This window comes from Cryptomeria japonica, chromosome 3, assembly GCF_030272615.1.
Source record: "Cryptomeria japonica chromosome 3, Sugi_1.0, whole genome shotgun sequence".
NCBI classification, from domain to species: domain Eukaryota; kingdom Viridiplantae; phylum Streptophyta; class Pinopsida; order Cupressales; family Cupressaceae; genus Cryptomeria; species Cryptomeria japonica.
The window spans coordinates 238,149,430-238,170,152 of record NC_081407.1 but is presented as its reverse complement, the minus strand read 5'-3'; positions in this window follow the sequence as shown (position 1 = coordinate 238,170,152).

The window sequence follows — 20,723 nt, the reverse complement described above, 5'->3', positions numbered from 1 at the left end:
GAGAGGGGATGATGATAGGATACACTAAAATGGGAGCACAAACATGAGGTATATATTGGACCACAGACAATTTATGAGGCTACAACCTTTAGGAGGATATTTTTGAGCAAAAATAACTTCATCAACCAAAAAAAGAGGAAGGATAACAAGAATGCATACCTTCCGCTTATTGCTAAGTGAAAGGGATTCTTGATGAAGGATGACACACTTTTTATGCAAAGTAAGGGGTTTCTTATAATAGACATAGATTTCCAAATGAATAAGAAGTTGTAGACAAACATATACGTCTCTTGCATAAGAGAGAATCCTTGAGAAAACAAAAAATTCACAAAAGGAATGACATTGTATCATAAGAAAACACCACTTAACAAAGGAAAAGTGGATCCTTAGAAGGATATGAAAGATCAATGACACACAAGCATAGGGACAATGAGAAGGATTACACAACTGAGCTAAAGATAAATTACATATAAGAAGATGTAGCACTTCAAGCAAAGAAAAAGGTCCTAACAAGGAACACATGTGTACTCACATGAAGAAAAATTACATGGGAAAAAAAAGACATCAAGATATGCTCATTACAACTCTAAAGAAGAGGTAATCTTAAAAAAGGAGAGAGAATTGAATATACTATCTGTAGACACCTGAAATTGTCCTACCCTAATTAAATAAATATTTATTTATTTAATTATTTTATCCTAAGACTTCTATTAATTAAATAGATTTGTATTTACTTAATTAATTCACTTATCCTTTTCTAACCTTTCTCAATTGAAATAAATATTTTTTATTTATTTAAATTATCCTTTCCCTAAATTAAATAGATGTTTTATTTATTTAATTGGTCCCACTTCCTCTATTATTAAAAAAGATCTTTATTTATTTAATTAATTTAGTAGCTTTTTCCCTCCATGACACTTGTCATTTATCTCTTGATTTTATTCTAATCACCTATCTCATATTTTATTATTTTCCTACCTACCCTTTAATCCTAGCCAATCATTTATCTTTTCACCTCTTAATCCTATCCTTCCATTTTTAAGGTGTCTTCTATATAAGAGGACTCCTTCATCCTTATAAACTCTAACTAACAAGCGAATTAATATTCATGCGACCTTTCATGCAATCAAGCATCTACACAAACACTATCCATTATTTTTTGAGCTCTTGTGCACAATACAAAATCTAAGAGCAACCATATCAAATCAAGATCAATGGAGATAAAACCCTACTAAGCATGTGAATGGTATAATCTTTCATGTTTTTGATATTTTGCATGTTTTAGGTTCTTCATTGGTGTATGGTGGATTCTTAATTGTAGAACTAGGGTTTTATGTGGTTGGATCTTTGTTGGTTTTACAATAGTTTTTCATTCCATTTTCACCATATACAGTATCCTTTCCCCCCAAGCGACAAGACAATGAAGAATTATGTTGCTGTCCAAGTATAATTGTTGTTAAAACATCACCACTCATGAGAAAGAGCTATGCAAGCTTGGTCATATTGGTCTTGGACAAATGTTTTGAAGGCTTTACAATTTTCAAGAGAAAGTAACAAAATTATGAAAAATACAATGTTATCAGCTTCCTTATTCTTACAAGTATATTTTAGGGGAGGAAACACAACATTCCTATCATACTTCAATATCCAAAAGATTCTTGTAACTAACTTTTATTTATTGTCAATAAGGGTTGGGTTTGTCTCTTGAGATGTAGGACAAGGTGTGGTAGCAGAGGGAGATAGATTATTTTATATTATTTTGATAGTTCCATTATGAATGAGTCCTTGTATTCCCTTTTGAAAATCAAGATAATCATTGGAATGATGATCGTGGGTTTGATGATATGAGAAAAAAAGATAATTTGAGGAAGAAGCACCTTTAAATGGACAATAGAGTTTTATGTCTTGCAAAATAATCCTTAATATTTTGTACCATAATGAGATCATCCATAGGTGAATGATGAGGATGTCCTAGAACTTCTATACTAGCTTGTGAAGGAGGGTGTATAGGGATTTTGATTCCTTGTTCATATTTTCCATGTCCTTTTCCACTAAAACCTTGTTTCGAGATTATGTTATAACCACTCCTATAAGAACTTTTAATTGTGAAGAAGGATTATTATCATGAATTTATTTAAAATTTGTAGTGTAAGGGCCTATGTAGGGATCAAAGGGATGATAAGATGAAGAAGGGATATATCCTTTGTAGGGAAATTATCCTTTTTATCATCATTATTCATATCCTCTTTGATATGTTGGGAAGGAAGGTCCTTATTATCTAAGGCCTCATCTTTGGTTAATGTTATGTGAGGAGATAGATCATGAATAAAATGCACAACATCATATTTTCTACAAATATGTTGATGGTTAAGATAAGCTCTAGGAGAATAAGGAGGATATAAAGAGATTGATACACCAATATTTTGACCTTTGCCCCCTTGCACTAGGGTATGTGTATGAGAAGAAGATGATGCCATGTTGATCCTCAATTATTTCTCTCTATTAGAGAGAACATTGATAGGAGTATTGAATCTTCTTCATTTACATGAGATACCTTGGGAGAGGTGCATGTGTTGGCTTTTCCAATGCCATCTCTAGGATTATCATTGTTGACAAAAGCTTTTATATGATCTATATATGTAATACATTTTCTTCAAAATATCATGATAAAACCACCTACAATATGGATAAAAGATTCGAGACATGTTTTTCTATTAGGAAATATCTTTGAAACCCTAAAGATACCATATGCAAAAGTACTATGAATGAAAAGAAGCAATGTAAAGTGAAAGAACCCATTATCCAGCACATGATTTTGATAAATGTAAGTAAAAAACAATGTAATCATATGTGAAAGGGAAAATAGATAAAATTTAGTAAATGCCATTATGAATGCCTAAAAATAGATTTGAAAATGCAAGTGAAAAATTATGCAACTCACAAGAAAAATAAATTAGGGTTTTTATGAATTTAACCTCTAAATTTATGTTTTAAATTGAAAATATGATCTATGAGTGAAAATTTAAAAGCTAAAATGCACACAAATAAGATCTGAGAACACAAATTAGAAATTAGCATGAAAGATGTCAGGTTCACCAAAATGTAAAGGTTTAATTTGGAATTGGGGTCTATTAAGATAATAAAACCACTAACAATCCTAAATTAACCAAAACAATTGAAAGAGGATTGAACTAAATAGATCTAGCTTCAATCCAAATAAGGAAAGGGTTGAGATTTTGATTGGATTCATTGGTTGGTAATGATTATCCTCTTTTTTAGTTAAATTTTAAATGTAGTTGTGAAATTAGGGAAAAATGAGAGATAACTGAAGTAAATTGATAAATATAGAATGCTACAAATTTCCCACGGAGCCATGGACTAGGATCTTAGAAAAATAATAGATTTGAAACCTTTTTATAGAAGTTCGGCCTGATTTTTCAGGATCGGGTAACATAGATCCACCCTGGTCCTTCAAATTTTCCTCCATCGAAAGTTGAACATGTTTATTACTGTTGACTTTGTCAAAATTTCTGAATATAGCTCCTACACCTATTTCTTGTACACAAAAAGAGAGAGAAAGATGTTGTGGATAGGGGTTTACTGAAGTCAAACCCTGATTTAGTAACTAATGTTCAATGAAATAATACAAATACTAGAATAGCTATTACATAGATATAACTTAGATCTGCAATTGTTGATGATGATGCAATCCTCTTTGAATGTAATCACAAATGTTGAATGTAATGGTATGATAAACACATGAAAATTAAAAAAACCTAATCACACACACATGCTTTCATGAAGATTGATGTAACTTTGCTCCACAATTCTTGAAGGATGAATATGCATCCTTGAATCTCTGAAGATGCTTAATGATGAATGATTCATAGATGCACAAATATTAGGTATGGAGACTTCAATTGATTCTTCTAGGTGAAAATGAATTGATATATTGTTTTTTATATAGGGTTCCCTAGGTAAACAATTGATTAGGCTGACCTCCATTGGCCATGTGTAGCCACAGGGATTAGAAGCAATCAGGGAGATAAAGGGTCTATCCCCTTTCAAATTGGGACCTATTTAGGGGGACCAAGGTGTTTTTGGGCACCCTAGTCCTCCAAAAAACAATACCAATACAAAGAGAAATGGGAGAGAGAACTCCAAGATGGGGCCCAACAAATGCTCTAAGTTGGTATTAGAGCCTACCTTCTACAACCCCCTTCTTATTGAGAGTTTTCTCCACTTATGTTGAGGTATATGATTTTGATTCACAGTTGGAGGCATTACTATTTGATAATTTATGTATCATTATATTTGTTGAATACACATTAGGCCTGAGAGGGGGGTAAATAAGTTCAGACTTAATACTTGAACTTTATTACTTAGCCCACAATCTGTTTAACCTTACTATTATTAGCAACAGTTTGAAAGATACAACAACGAAACACCATGCATAAGAGAACAATAGATTTACGTGGAAAACCCAAACAAGGAAAAACCACAGCGAGATTCAACTCACAATATGGAAGCACATTACTCCTTGAAAGATTTGCAAGCTAGAGTGCACTGCCCCAGGGCAAGATACAATGCTCACAGTTTGAAGATGACTTCTCCAGACAAAGATATAATGAATATATGAATCTGTTATAAGTATTCCTTCAAAAATACTACCACTTAAAATCTATGAACATGAAGCTCAACTTGAATCTTTGTCTCAAGTGACCAACTCCACAACAAACACCAACACTAACTTTCTCACAACAAACACCATATTGGTCAGATCCAGGTTTGTGTGCAAGTGATGTTTGGTTTCAAGTATATAGCACCACAAATAAGAGTTTGTTTTCTCTATTTTCGAGTGCGCATCAACTTGTTTTAGACATATAATGTAAATGCAAATTCCAAGGGGCAAATGTGTAAATGCCAAGGTGCAAATGTTTGGTTTTAGGAATATCTTTTATAAGAGTTTATTTGCTCTAGTTATGAGAAAGTGTAACCCCGTTTAAGACAGATACATGCCTGGTTTCGAGGACATCCTATGTAAGAGTCTATTTTCTCTAGTTTCAGGAATGTGCACCCCATTTAAGACATATATCAAATATTATGTGTCATTTTGGGTGCAAAGCATCTCCTATAAGAGTTTGGTTCACCACAATGTAATGGTGAAAAATTAGGGTTTCCACCATTAGATGTATGAAAACCACTAATTTTGTGGCTTAAAAACTGTTACATTCAAAAGAGGGTCACAATCCAATAGATCTAGTCACAAACCAACAATGACTAGGACTAATAATTCTAACTGGATTGATTGGATGTCTTTTGTGAGTAGAATTTCTGAAATTAGGGTAAAAGTTCTGAAAATGAAGGTAAAAATATGGAAAGAATAAGCTACAGTCGTTGGATTGAGCCACGAACCTAGATATGAGTAATGTAGGCAGATTCAAACTTGTTCTCAAAAAGAGCTCCTAAAATGTTGGGAACATTTCGCCCACGTCTTGGTCCTCCAAACTTTTCGCACTCCAATGGGGGATTGATTCATCACTATAAATAATGATTATTTTGAAGATCGCAGCTCTGTACCTATTTCCTATACAAAGAAAGAAGGGGAAATGGGTTGGGAATATAGGTTCGCCTAAGTCTAACCCTAGTTTAGGAATTAACCCTCAATGAAATGTTGCAAATACTGAAATAAATAATGGAAATATATACCTCAGATCTACAATGACTGATAATGTTGCTTTACTTCTTAAATGTAATCACATGTGTTGTATGAAATGGCATGGATATGTGACAAAACCCTAATCACACACACAAGATTGCATATGAATTTGATGTAATGTTGCTCCACAATGGATAAATGAAGAATATGTAGCCTTGAAGAACTCTATAAATGCTTGATAATGAATACTTCAATGCTTGAATGATAGATTGATTCAGGGAGCACCTTATAATTCTCTTGTTATCCTCCTTTATGTGTATGTATGTCCAAATGAGATCTATGGACCTCCTTATATACTTGCCCATCGAAAACACCTCAATTTTCTGACATAGGCTAACATGGAGATCAAAATCTCAATAGCTCATTGTGACCATTGAGAGGGGCCAAATTAAGGTCCTTTTTGAGAGGTCTAAGCCACCACGCCTTGGTCTCAATGAGGACCATGGCACCACGCCTTGGTCCCAATGAGGACCATGACACCACGCCCTAGTCCTACCTAATTTTAGGGTTAGAATCAAGGGTCCATGTGATATGCAAAGTGGAAATGAGGCTAGATTTGAATGGCTTGAGCAGAATTAGGTCCTAGTTTGGCCTTGGGACAAGAAATCCAAGAGGAGGGCCAAAATGTGGACTAAATTGTAATGGAGTACAATTTAGGATGCTAAATTTAGCCCCCACTTTAGCGGGAGTATGAGCCTATGCAAATAATCATGGTAAGTGAAAGAAAGATGATGAAGAGGAGTGATGAGGAACATGATCACAAGGAGTATAAGGCATCACTAATTTCAAGGGATCAACCCCCCAATATTAGGATCTTACCTCAATCAAATGCATGAAAGGGCACACAAAAAAAGATAAAAACAAAAGACAAGCAAAGGAAAAAGACAAAAGACACACAACACAAAAGATAAAGACCAAAAACAAGACCTCAAGTCAACTAGCCGAAGAGACCTCGATATCAAAATGTCTCCACAACTAATATTATTCTTGAAAAATGTCATCTCAAGAACACAAGTGATCACATAAAAGAGAAAAGTACTCATCATCCATGAACCATCAATAGCGAATCTGTGACTTCATGAGAAGAAGGAAAGAGAGAGCACATATACACACTAGATGTGTTTTTCTAGGTGAACCATGAGAATAATGATGAGAAAGGACATGGATACTTGCCCCTAGACATGTTTGTATAAGTGATCCATATTGGGGAGGAGAGTACAAATAGTCTAGTTGTGTTCCGTTAGTTCCACTCATCCTCATGTGTGTGTGCAAGTGATGTCTGGTTTCAAGTGTATAGCACCTAGTATAAGAGTTTGTTTCTTTTGATTTCAAGTTTGCATCAACTCGTTTAAGACATATAATACAAATACAAATGTAAAGGAGAAAATATTTGGTTTTGGAACATCTCATATAAGAGTTTGTTTTCTTTGGTTTCGATAATGTGTAACCCTGTTGAAGACAAATACATGCCTAGTTTCAAGGACATCCCGTGCAAGAGTTTATTTTCTCTGGTTTCGGGAATGTGTTACCCCTTCTAAGATATATATCAAACGTTGTGTCTAGTTTTGGGCCTGAAGCATCTTGTGTAAGAGTTTGTTTTCTCTAGTTTCAAGAATGAACACCCTGTTTAAGACATGCAAAAATATGGTACAAAGAGGGCAATATGGGTGCCTCCTCCTTAAGATGTCAACATAGTCCTATGTTTATGTCTTAAGGAAGCTAGAAACAAGGTTACCCGCCTTTAACACCAATGAGATATCCTTTAGGAAACAATGTCATAAATCCAATATAAAGATGGAATACTATTCAAGCAAGGATAAGATTGTTTAAAAAGAGATACCTTGCAACAAGTGTAAAGGGGATCCTTGGAGGAGAAGAGATCTTTTCTCAAAATACATCTACCTCCAAGAAGAGTTTCTTGAAAAAACATTGTATCTTCAACCAAAATAAGGAAAGGAGAGCAAAAATTCATACCTTCCCCCTATTTCTAGGTGAAAGGGATTCTTGATGAAGGATAACACACTTTTGACCCAATGTGAGAGGGTAGGTTTATAATACATATATATTTCCAAGTGAAGAAGAGGTTGTAGCTTAGGACTTACACCTCTTGCATAAGAGACAATCCTCAAGAAAACAAAAAATTCACACAAGGAATGATATCAAATCATAAACAAACACTGGTCAATAAAGGAAAAGTAGATCCTTAGAAAGGAGAGAGCGAAAGAAATCATTGCCCCCCAAGTGTAAGGACAATGAGAAGAATTACACAACCTCTAAGGAGAGATTAAACATAGGAAAATGCACAATGTACTCGCATGGATGAATATCCAGTGCAAGAAAAGACATTAAGATATGTAAAATGTAACTTTTAAGAAGAGGTAATCTTCAAAGAGAAAGAGAGAGAAAGAAGGAAGTATAATAGATTTAATAAGGAGGGATTCGTCATAAGAGACATACCATTTCATGCAAGAAAGGATATCAAAATATGAAAAATGCAATCCCTAAAGGGAATATTGATACTTTAGATAGAGAAAAGGATAAGGTTCTTTCCCCCCAAGTGTAGAGGCAAGAAAGGACTGTGTTTCTTCCCCAAGATGTTTGGAATTGAAAAAGCATCACTTGTTATGACAAAGAGCCCCTAATTAAGTTAACTACTTGTGTTATAGGGTGAGGAGCAACATATGGGCGGGGAGCAACATATGGGCGGTAATTCCCTTCTTGTGTCAGCCTACTTCAAAATTTCACACACATTTCATGACATGAGGTATAAAAGGAAGCGTTACCTCCTCATTTGAGACAAGTCCATCACCTTTGTATTTTGAATTCAGTTCCTATCAAGAAAATTCAAGTGAGCAAGCAGTCAAATGTTATCAAGGCAGTGAAGGAGAGGTCAAGCATTCAGATTTCAAGCATAGGGGATGGAATCCATGATCCAGACATTATGAAGACATCCTACATTCCTACATGACATCAACATTTGCAAGAAGACTTTAAAGAAAGATAAACATTAAGGTTTAACATTCCGATTTTAGCATTTCAATTTAGATACTAGCCTCCAACTTTTTAAAGGCATGCTTTACACTTCAGTTCTATTTCAATTTCAATTTAATTATAGGGTTTTTTGTAAACTTGGGATTTGGCCTAGCAAAACACCTATCAACAACACAATTTCTATTCTTCTATCTACAAGTAGAAGGTTCAAAAGACACAATTATATATTTAGGCCAAATAGAAAGTGAATAAGATCTAGCATTTATAGAGGAAAAAAGTAGAGGAAAAGGTCACCCCACAAACCTATGTGTAACATTATTTTGGCAAAACTTTAGGGATGTATTTTGCAGAGATTACTTTAGTGGTGAATATTCACCAATGGTGAATTTTTCACGTCGGCCATGTTGGAAATGGCGAATATTTTGTACTGACTGGGGGGGGCATGTCGCCAGAACATTATCAATAACCGTCAAAGTCACGGCCCGATCACCATATGTTTTATGCAATTAAATGTTTCTATGCGACGATTTTGCCAATACAATATATGGTGGACACACAATAAATTTAATTGTTTTGCCTACACTCTCTGAGGTTGGCTTAATAGATGACCTTAATTTGCCTACAGGCATGTGAAGATTTGTTAGCCAGGGGGACCCAATTCGCCCGACATCTTGCCGACGCGTGTCTCCATTCACCCCAACTTTCGCCAACTATATTATATTCGCCTATTATTTGGATGACCTATAATTGCCTTGAAAATTACATAAGTCATATTTGGACAACCTATAATCACCTCAAAAATTACATAAGTCATGTTATTGTTATGCGGGATTCGCCAAATATTTTTATACCATATAAAATTCCCGCGGAATTCGCCATATAAGGATTGGTATAAATTTAAATACATGCAAAGATCATATCTATCTCAACACAATTTGGTGGGTTTTAGGCTCCGAATTCTGATCAATAGCGAAGTTTTAGGCTTTGAATTTTGATCAATAGCGAAGTTTCAGACCAAGGAAAATAATTGTTGTCTACTACATTGGCGATTACTAGTGACCTAAAGCCTAAAGGTGAGCGATCATATTTTTGAAGTGGTATATTATACATTATAGTCTATTATTGCTTCTTCAACAAATTGATATTTTTTTGGCAGCCTTTATTTCGTTGGATATGTCGAATAGGAAGAGGGGTAGGAAACCTGAATGTGGGGAAGGCCAGGAGAGGCCAACAAAAATCAAAACGTTGTCTTCGTACTTTGGCGTTGGAAAAGATTGTGGTGAAAATCAAGAAGGTACATCATCACAAGTACAAGTACAAAATTCACCACCTGCACCGCATGTTGAAGACGACTGCGAACCTGATATCTCATATCAGGATGATCTTGAAGAAGATTATCTGGTAGATACCCAAGTTAGCCGGAATGATATAATTGACTTGGGTGATAATGCCATTGATGATAATGCATGGAAGGGGAAAAGAAAAACCATATCAAAAAAGGGTGAACCACAATCAAAAAAGGATCGGGAGTGGGATATGTCAGTGAGGAATTTTTAAATTAATTGGGCATCAAAGTATCCATTCATTGAATGAGTGGAGAATCCAATTGAAGGTGATCCTCCAATAGAATGCAGGTGTAAGATTTGCACTTGGAAACATAACATGGAAATTAGGTTGCAGCTAAAATTTGACACCATACAAAAGCATATGGGTAAAGTTTATGAAAAACAAATGATAGATGGGGTTGAAAAATCAGTGATAAGATGGAAAACAAAGGAGAAATGTAAGCATGTGAAGAATGCCGAAGAGTATTATTTTCATGAGAAATTACATATGAAGCCTGCTGAAGTTAAAGGTTCTATTGAAGCTATTTTTGGAAAAGCAATGCAAATAGAACATCTGGGAAAAGCTGTTTAGTTAAGCGTTGTTTTTCATATTTTGAGCAGAGGGCATGCTATGATAGATTTCCCATCAATTACTGGTTTATTATACTTTTTGAAAGTTCCTAACTATCCTAATAGACACTGGTCAGTGAACAGCGGATGGGAATGGGCAAGTTGTCTTGCTGAGGTTGAAAAAGAAGATGTATAGGAAAAAATAAGAGAGTCAAACTTCATTGCATTTTCTTTAGATGAAGTTACAGCAGTAGACAATACTTCATGGGTATGCATGCATGTTTATACTATAGAGAATCATACCCGCCAACCTCATCTACTATCTATTGCTAAAATGAAGGAGAGTGCAATAGCAAAAAATTTATTTCAACTAGTAAAGAGAAGTTTAATTGAATATGGAGGTATGGATGACATGACGGTAGCCAAAAAATTGGTTTGTGTTGGAGCAGATGGAGCTTTAGTAATGCAAGGTCACATGAACGGTCTCTGTACAAAGATTGAAACTTCATTTGCACCGTACATTACTGCAATTCATTGCATGGCTCATAGAATGAATCTAGCTTTTGGAATTGTGAGCAAGTTTCCTTCGGTTAAAAAAATTGAAATTTTAATCTGAGAGCTGTACTCACACTTCTGTCAAAGTCCCAAGCGATTTATGGAATTTCAACACTTTGCTAATGGATTAACTGATGGGAACAAGCTTCTCAAGGATAATGATACTAGATGGATCTCTTTGGATGGTCTAGCACATCGAGTGTTTTCAGAATATTTATCCTTGATTGGACTATTTCATACAACTCGCGACGAATCATATCAACCAAAATTTTCTAAACTTCTTGGCAGGTTAAGTAATTTAGAGACACTCTTAACTTTAGCAGCTCTTGTACCCATGCTAGAGGAAATGAGGAATATTATGAAGGCTGCCCAAAAAAGAGTTCTGTATATTGCAGAATGTGCTATGTTGCGTAAGATGACATGCATGACCCTCGACAATCTCTATCAAAATCAACCAACACTATTTGATGAAAAATTTGTTAAGTGGTGGACATTCACAGATTTGAACAATCCTGATAACTTTTTACAAATCAGTGCAGACGGGGAGGTATGTGCCAATGTACAGGGAGTTGAGATACCAATGCACTTCTATGCCACGGTCGACCCCAAGGAACCAGGAAAGTGCCCCAGGAAGAAACTAGCAAGAGTTAAAAAACAAGATTTCGACAAGATTGTTGAGACTGTAAATACTTTTATGAAGAAAATTGCATATGATCTTTCCTCACAAATTAGAAGTAGATTCCCTCCTAACAACCTACTTGAAGCCATGTCTATTGTGTTTCCTCATTATTGGAGCCTCAACAGTGCATCTGATTTTCGAAGTAAGCTACTGACTTTGATAAAACAATTTTGCATATCCAGAGAATTGAATGGAGTAACTGTAAATGGAATATTAGATGAAACTCATCTTTGAGAGAAATCATCTCATTTTGCATACACTATGAAAGAACAATATGCCAAAATGGAGAACCCCTGCGAAGAGGGATCAATAACAAGGCTTTGGAAATATATAGCTGAGAACACAACCTTGCGTGATTCAATGCCAGAATATGTGAAGCTTGCTAATTTATGTCTTACCATGATATTGGGTTCGGTGGAAGATGAGAGAGTTTTCAATGCTTTGGGGTTCCTAAAATCAAAGATAAGAAACAAACTAGACAAAAATTTGGAAAATTGCTCGAGGCTCTATACATCTAGGTATGATGTCCACACTTTTCCTTACAATAGGGCACTGCAAATCTGGAGGTCCAAATGTGAAAGAAGAGGTTTGGGAAACGCTTCAAACCAAAGTGCCAGTGGGACTACTAGACCTACTGGTAGCATTGAGATGCAGTTCGGTGAAGATATGCAGACTCAGACTTAGAGTGAAGAAACCATAGACGAGAATCAAGAAAGCACTGAATTTGATGAGGATGAATGGCAACTGTAAGAGATTGGTATTTATTAATCTTATTACTGTATCTCATCATTCATATTACAAAAGCATATTACTTTTTGCAATTAGAATTTAATATTGATTTGTAATTGTATTTTTCAACTTTCTATTTCCAGATTTAAAATAGCATAATAAAAAAAAAACCATAATGTGTTTATTGATACAAAGATGTTTATTGTTTTATTTATACATGTTTGAGTCTCAAATCTATGTGATACATTTCAAAACCATATGATACAATTCATTCAATAGTAATACACATGTCGAGAACTTAGATTTTCATTAATTCTTTCAAAATATAGCCATATGATACAATTCATTCAATAGTAATACACCAATCTGTGTGATTCTCCATGCCAATTGCAGAAGTGAATACAAAATTTTAGAACCCTTTGCAAATGACCCTGAATTCCCTTTTATAGAAACAAGAGAGCAACAACAACTCCTGTGTGATTCTCCAATGTCCATGCAAAAGTGAACACAAAGTTTCAGAACCCTTTGCAAAATTGCAAATGACCCTAAATTCCCTTTTATAGAAACAAGGGAGCAACAACAACTTCAGGTCGAATTGCAAGTTTGCAACATGTGAACACTGAACATCAAAATCACAAACTCAGCACAAATTTATATGGCCATCACATGCCGTATTAGAAATTTAACATCTGCTACATGTTTGATGTCTCCTGTTCAAAAAACAGAGTTCAAAATTAAATATGAATTCATGCCATGACAAATTAAACATAGATAATAGCAATGCCTAAAACCTACTAATTAGAAATAGAGAAATGCATAAATGTTAAAGCAAGGGAGAATTTGAGAATACAAATTTACAAGCTGAAGTTTTGCATTGTGCAATGTGTGCATCATAGATTCATAGGCTGGATTAGCAAAATAGCAATAACGAGTGCTATTTTTTTCCTATTCATAAAATAGATTCATAGGCTAGATTGGAAAAATAGCAATAGCGAGTGCATCATAGATTCATAGGCTAGATTAGCAAAATAGCAAACAGAAAAAACATAAAACCTTGAAATTAAGAATAAAAGAAGAAAATTGTGCAATACATACTATGATTCTTAAGAATTCTGTGCCAGTTTTTGTAGGGTGCTCCACTCTTCATCTGATGGAAGGTCAATATTCTGTAAACTATGGAAAGTCAACTCCAACTTTGTCAACATTCCATATTTAGAAGATTTACTTGACATCACTGTTTCATCCAATACCGAATTTAGAGTTGTAAATGGTTGGATGAATTCCAGAAATATTTTGGGAGTTGTGTCCTTTGGAAGCAAGTCTAAATCTAACTTCATTTTTATCTCCATGCTTTTTTTGTAAGCTTCTTCTCCAATGAATTTATTTGATGTGTCAACAGGCTTAGGCAAACCAAGTTTAATCAAATTATTTTTCTTTTCTTGCAGTTTCACTATCTTTTTTCCACAACTTTCCATAACTTTCGATGTTTCCCTTAGCTTCTGGGATTTTTGAATGATAGCTGATGTCTTAACTTTGGCATCAATGTGGCTCTTAATTCCCTTGGATGCCAATTAGCTGTCACTAGAATTGTAGACTACTTTCAGAATCTTTTTTGCCATATCCTCTTTTGAATAAACATGTGTGCTCTTCTCATAGTGTCCTTTGATTTTCATATAAATTAGTCTCAGACTTTCAGTCAATTGAAACCATTCACACAACTTGTCACTCCTCTGCATTATTTGCCACCAAATGTTTTCTTGTATATACTTCATTGAATTTTTCATATTATCTTTCAATCTATTCTCCAAAGTTTTTATTTTATCATTTGCATTGTGCAGGTCTTCTTTCATTTGTGCACATTTTTTTCTTTCTTCCTCTACTTCATCTTGAAAATGTTTTTATTTTTCCTTCCCATGATCCAATAGGTCCTGTAATTTTCTCATTTCAGGAGCAGCAGACTCATAACTTTTGTATAATTTTTGAAAACTAGCTTTTTCCTCAACAATTTTTTAACTGCTTTTAGCCAGTTTTTCTGTTAGGTCCTTCAATTCTGCATCCTTCTTCTCTCGCTCTGCAATTTCTGCTGCAGAGCCTGAATTTTTTATCCTTTTCTGTAAATCATTGCACTTGCTATCTACTGCTTTCCTCCTTGATTTTTTCGTTTTCCAAGTCTGCTTGTAACTTTTCTATTTGTTTCTCCAGTTTATTTTTTTCTCTCTCCACCTTTAGCAGTGAAGTGTAGACCACTTCGTTAGTCCTTTTTGACAAACTAATTTTGTCCACATTATGTACTTTGGAAAAATCCATTTGGAGGGTGCTAACTTGAAATTGAGAGGGATCTATCTGACTGTGTGGTGGATTTTTATCTTTAGATGGAGCCGGGGGCATAACAACCATGAACTCCATCATATCTTTCTATGGGTCATATGTTGGAAATACCCCATTCCTTGTAGGCTATTTGTTTACAACTTTAGACATGGAAACCCTATGAAATGATTTTTTTTTCTTTATTTGCTTTTGTTGTGTGTTCATATTTTTCATAGTAATCACGAAATTGAAAATCTGGGCTTGCTGAAGCAATTGAATGTTTGAAAGGTGACATAGGAATACCATAGGATCTAGTTCCACTTATTCCTATGGTTTTAACTAATGCTTGACCAGGATTACCAACAACAGTTTCTGATGTTGTCCCACTCCCACTGACACTTTCATGTGTAGTTTTCATAGTCTTTTGAGGTTTGTGATCTGAAGCTGCAAATGATTGATTTGTAGTGTCAGTGGCACCTAATATAGGATTCTCAATAGTATGAGATTGAGTATCTACCTCTAGTGGCCTCTTGCGAGAGATATTTTGTTGTTGCCCTTGTCCAGCACCAAGACAACTAGTATCAGTAGTAGTACCCATGACAACATCACCAATCACAATGGTACTTGACTGAACAATAATAGGAATACTATCCCTAGATTCCCCACCAGTGGCTGTGGCACTTGATTCACCACCAATGGGAATACCATGATGTGGTGGTGGTTGTGGATTTGAACCTGAAACAAATGTAGGTGGATTTTGAGGGCAACAAGTAGTACCTATCGGTGATGAATCTAAAGAATCAAGTCCAATGACTAGTTTATAAGGACCTTTTGATTTTGACCCTGATGGAATTTGTACCTGAAGTGGATACCAAATGCCCTCTCCTCTGGAACCTAGACCACCACCTTCAAATCCCATTTTTTCCACAATGCTTGCCCCTTTTCTATATTTGTCTTTCATTGCCTCATGGACTGCACCTAATATTTTAGGGACTGTAGTAGTTGTTTGAGTGGGCTCAACCTCAGGCTCATACTGATCAACATCTTCACTCCTATCATATGATGTTGTAGGATGCTCCATATTCCACAAATTGCTAAACTTTGCATCCTCATCGATGCTCTCAAATTCTGCACTTGTCTTTGGTTCACCGAGATTCCTCCTCATAGTCCAAAAATCATTTATTTTGGTTTGAGTCCAATAATTCTCTTTACATTCATGCAAAATTGATTTGGGAATAGTTTTCTTAGATGGATTAGCAGATTTTAGGTAGAAATTGTAGGACCTCATATTTTGGATGCCCTGGCCCTCCTGTGTTGTCCTTTGTGTGTGCAATGCCATAGTTTGTGATGAAATTTCTTCTGTTGAAATGTTATTGTCAGCTGCAATTTTCTCCATCTCTTTTTTAACCTCATCCTAGGAGTCCTTGTTTCTAAGCTTTTCTAGCAATGGTTTACTTTCATGTTAACATAACGCCGAAGAGTTCCCATTTTTCTTAAGCCTTGCTTGAACTACACTGATTGGATCATACTGCCAGAGACCCTCATCACCAAAGTTAATTTGTCAAAAAATCATGTGCCACATTAAATGCTTTTCTGTCAAATGTGAACCCTCCACATGAGAAAGGCAAGGAAGGAAATATGCCCTTCTTTTGATGACCATGGAAGTGCCTATCTGTGCTCTCCAATTGCCGTACATACTCTAATGCAAATACCCTCTCTGTCACATGTATTGGAAATCTGTATGGTTTTACTGATGATCTATAAAACCTTAACACAATGAATTCTTCCATGAAGAACCAGTCAACGAATTTTATTTGACTTCTGAGTTGAATGCAATCTCTACAAGACATAGGCAACCTAGGCATTGGAGTGCTTGTAATTTCATTATACATTGGTGCCAAAAAGAAGTCTACAAAATGGTTGTAGTTCTTTCTGTTATCATGCATCCTTATCTTTGGGGTCCAATCATATATTGGACACTCTGTTCTCTTCCCAGTCTTCTCATCAATCTTATAGCTCACAATTTGAAGCTTGTTGGTCTCAAATATTGCACGATACTTGGATAGAAGGAGATAGCACAAGTAGGATGAGAACCTAAATGTCTTACAGGAACCTTTTTTGATCATTAGTAATTGTTTTTGCATGGATTTTACAATATGCTCAATAAAATTACATCTTACTGGCTGACCTACACAATGGATATTATAAATCATTTCAAGAAGGCTTGCACCCACTTCCCTATCATTTTCCAATCCCAGGCAAAATGACAACAAGGAAATACTATCCCCAACCCATGGAACAAAAATGTTAGAATCATAAGGAGGCTTATGATTCTGATCCAACACAATACCAGTACCACTACCACTCTTTATTAGAGCTTTGACAAATGAATCTCTGTGACTTGGATCGAGACTCTCATAATTCCCTGCCAACTTTTCAAGGTCAATTTGGAAGTTTGGGTTTTGGGCTTCAAATCCTAGGTTCAACAAACGAGAAAATTCTCCCTCACTTATGGATAGAATTTCCTCTTTTGTATTTTTATTGACAATTGCTTTTTTATCTTCATCATAATTTTTGACGCAGACCATGACAAAATCAGAGCAAGGGAATACTTTAGGTAACACCATGCTTCCCAATCCAACATCCCACAATGCGATTTTATTTGTTTTTTGTTGTAACATTGGGTTGAAAATAGTAAATTTTGCCCTGGATGCATCTCCCACCTTACTAGACAATGTATATCTAATATCTATTATACGCTTTTCACCATGGATAGCAGGGTCATAAATATCATGGTATTCATTAGTGAAACCTGGTGTTTTAACCAGTTCGGTTAGTTACATTTTGTTCTTCCCGTTTTCCCCATCACTATTATTGTTAATAATTCAAAATAATGCTAGATAAAAACCTAAAAATGCTAACCCTCAAATTGGACCACGAGATTACCAAAAGCAAAAAAGGCAGGATGTAGGTGTTCTAGATTTTACCTAGAAATTAGAATTTCTATTTTAGTAGATTGGCGTAGACAGTCTCTGTTGCAACTTGCATTCCTCAATCTAGTAGCTGTTTTTGAATCTCCCTCGATTTATAGGTTTGTCCATGAAATGAAAGACTAAAGGGCAAAATACTTTACAGGTCTTATTTTGAAAAATCTGAAAAGTAGAAAAGTAAAACCTAAAGGGCAAAATATCTAGAATCATGTTGTAATTTTATTAATTACTATTAATAACTATTCGATGCCGAAGGAAAAAACATTCATTACTTCAGTATAAATTCTGAGGAAATTATGAATCATGTTGTATAAATTCCGATGACATTAAATGTAATATGTTCAATTCCGGGCGAAGTTCTCCCAAATGTGTTCACTTCCCACATTCAGGCCGAAATCCACCCTAAGCCGTTGATCTTTGCTCATCCAATGGACAAGGGACCCCAAGGTACCTGTTGTGACTTTACGGGTCTATTTTTTATGTCTATTTAATAATTTTAAACTTCTGCCCGAAAAAGTGCTTTATAGACTTAATTATATTTAATTAAATTTAAAACATTTGAATTCCGGGCGAAGTTCTCCCAAATGTGTTCACTTCCCACATTTGTGTCGAAATCCACCCTAAGTTGTTGATCTTTGCTCATCCAATGGATGATGGTACCTATTGTCAGTTGTCGTGGGTCCCATGACTTCTGCCAGTTTTCGGGCACGTCACCATACTCGTGTCACTTTTTCGAGCAAAGTTCTCAGAAAGTTGTTCACTTCCCACATTCGCCTCGAAATCCACCCTAAGCCATTGATCTTTATTCATCCAATGGTCGATGGTACTTGTTTTTAGATGTAGTGGGTCCCATGACTTCTGCCATTTTTCTGGCACGTCACCATACTCAGACACGTGCCACTTTTTGGGTTTGATTTTTAAGTCTATTTAATCATTTTAAACCTCTACCCAAAAAAAAGCTTTATAGACTTAATTATATTTAATTAAATTTAAAATGTCCAATTCCGGGCGAAGTTCTTAGAAAGGTGTTCACTTCCCACATTCGGGGCAAAATTCAACCATAAGCCGTTGATCTTTGTTCATCCAATGGTCGTTGGGTCGATGGTACCTATTTTGAGATGAAGTGGGTCCCACGACTTTTGCCATTTTTCTGGCACATCACCATACTCGTGAAACTTTTCGGGTCTATTTTTAAAGTCTATTTAATCATTTTAAAATTCCACCTGAAAAAGAGATTTATAGTCTATAGACTATAGACTTAATTATATTTAATTAAATTTACAATGTTCAATTCCGGGCGAATTTCTCACAAATGTGTTCAATACCCACATTTGGGCCGAAATCCACCCTAAGCCGTTGATCTTTGCTCATTTGACGGACGATGATACCTATTGAGAACTTGAGTGTTGTCAGATGTCATTGGTCCCATAATAAGAGACATTTAAATTTTAAAGATGTGCAAACTGCAATAGTTTGAGATAACTATTAAATATAATGTTAATATTATTTGTAAAAATTTGAAATTCAAAAATAGTATAAAACATGAAACTTAGATTCTAGAATAAAACAAACAACTAAATAAAAATATAAATTTTGATATACAATTTGAAAGGTAAAAGTTTAATAAAAAAAGAAAATATTCAATATTAAATCTAAAATATTAATTTAAAGTTTAACAAAATTCTTTGAAAATATGTTTACGATATACAATTTTAAAAAATAGTTTAAAAATATATATAAATGTTCAACATAAATTTAGTGTATTAATTTAAAAAAATGTGCAGTCCTCAACTTGTTAAGGCAAGCAAATTTGGAAAGTACAAATGCCAAGGTGGCGATTAATTGTTGCAGAAGGAGTTGTCTGCGGCATGTCGCATGAACAGAGGAAGGGGAGGATGGCAGGAAATCTTTTTCTTGATCTCATGGCATTAATACCTTATCGTGCACGTTCATTACCCGACCTATAAGAGTTAAGACGAAGGCAAAATTTATTACCTTATTATCTGTATACCAGTTTTTGCTTTGAAGCAGAACAAATCTGTAGTTCGTAAAATCATAGCTTCCAGTTTTTGCTTTGAAGCAGAACAAATTTGTAGTTCGTAGAATCGTAGCTTCCAGTTTTTGCTTTGAAGCAGAACAAATCTGTAGTTCATAGAATCGTGGCTTCTTTAAGACATTTTTTGCAGGAAGTGCTTTTGAAATTGCAGGTGATCATGGAGGCCAATTTCACACTTCGAACGGACAGGAAGTCGATGCCCTTTTTGGGCAAAGTATTTGATAAACGAATGCAAGGACTATTCAAGTTTAAGGAGGAGAAGTTGTGGGTGGCAGATCAACTGATGCTTGCAGAGGAGGTGGCACATATCAGTCACCGGTATCGAACTAACATGGAGGTTTACTCTCTGATTCTAACGTGGGCCTGTGAATTCGAACCATAGGTGGAAAAGGTAAAACTCACATTGGTCAAATTGATTGATGGGGATTTTTTGATTAATCTGGATTCAATCTTGGAGTGGGTGGTGCCAGGAGTTGGCATTTGAATTAAAGAAGGGGATGACCATGATGAATTACTTCCTTTTATTCATGGCTCAGAGGATGAAATCAAATACCAGTGTCGTGAACGTGCCCGAGTGGGGTGGGAAGCGATGAAACTCTTTGTGAAATTAACCAGGGTGGATGAAGTCCTGAAGGCTTTGCATGTGGTGGCAAGGATGGAGGTTGGTTGGGAATTGAGAGATAGGGATCAAGAAGGAAGGGCCATACAGCTACTAGCAAGCTTGGAGGGTGATCTCGACTTCGGGTGCCTAAACTGCATTCCAAAAATGAAAGTTGAAGCGGCAAAAGGGAAAGCCAAAGCA